General features: G+C 36.8%; 1 pseudogene; it reads left to right on the top strand.

The window, feature by feature from the left end:
• LOC112437617 (U6 spliceosomal RNA) lies at positions 1–83 on the top strand (annotated as a pseudogene).
• Positions 84–1228: the final 1145 nt, after the last annotated feature.

Here is a 1228-nt window from a genome sequence, read left to right on the forward strand (position 1 = left end):
AAAGAAAAGAAACAATACAGAGAAGATTAGTATGGCCCCTGTAAAAGGATGACATCCAAATTCATGAAGTGTTCCATTAAAATAAATAAATAAATAAAAATATATATTTCCTCCTAGTCTATGGCTGGCATTTTCACTTTTTTAAAGGTGCCTTTTGATAAAGCTGCAAAATGAAGTCTCAGAAGCTCTTGATAATCAAGAGTAAGATTAGGGAGCATAGCTGGGAGGACATTGCAATATTTTAAGTGAAAGACATGATGATGGCTTGGAGGTAGTGAAAGCATTGTAAGGAATTGATCACATTTTGATTTTTGAAGACAGAGCATCCAGGATTTGGCTTTAGAGAGAAAAAGCAAAAAGTCAAGAATGACTCCTACATTTTTTGGCTTTCACAATTAAAAATCTAAAGCTTCTCCTTTTGGAAATGGCTAGCAATTTCCCTTTAGAATGAGGCACTTGCCAGAGTCTCCACTATTCCCTATTACTCCTGGAGAATAAGGTAAAATGTCAGTTGCCATTTCTCATAATGTTTACACCACTTTTTTTCCCCCTTTACCTAATAAGCTTCTCTCATTTACAATGCCAGCCTGACTCCTAGAGACCTTTGATTTTATAACACTAGCTATAAAGTGCCCTAGATTTGGAGTTAAGAGGCAAAGTCTTCAGCCTCAGCTGTGTTTGATATTGGGCAAATCACATTAATTTCTAAGACTCTGTTTTCCTATCAATTAGGTGCCTCTCTTGCAGGGTATGAAAAGAACCAAATTGAATAAATTGATATAAAATAATAAATATTTAGCCTGCCTTTCCTATATTGGAAAAATACCTATGATTTTACTGTTTGTTCTCATGGAGTCAAATACCCTGCTACCTCTTTTCTGTAATACATTCCTACTTGATCTGTCTTTCTCCAGTCCCTCCTTCCAATGTAGTTACCACCAGATATTCTATCTAATAAATCTTTTTTGGTTTCACTTGTCCCAGCACACTTTGCTGCCACCTTTGATTTGACTTTGACCTGGCTTTGATTTGGTTCTGTTCCTCCATGGGGCAGCCCTTAGCCTGTATTTCTGTGCCACAAACTAGGCATCTCCTTTACAAATGTCACTTCTTTACTAACTACCCCTGCCACTGACAATGACCTTTATCCTCTGATCTCCAGCAGCACTTACTGGTTTCGTGGCACTTTTTAATTGTTTCCTATTCTTTCAAAGTGCTAATTCATTAT

The sequence above is a fragment of the Pan paniscus genome, chromosome 19 (genome assembly GCF_029289425.2).
Source record: "Pan paniscus chromosome 19, NHGRI_mPanPan1-v2.0_pri, whole genome shotgun sequence".
Taxonomy (NCBI): domain Eukaryota; kingdom Metazoa; phylum Chordata; class Mammalia; order Primates; family Hominidae; genus Pan; species Pan paniscus.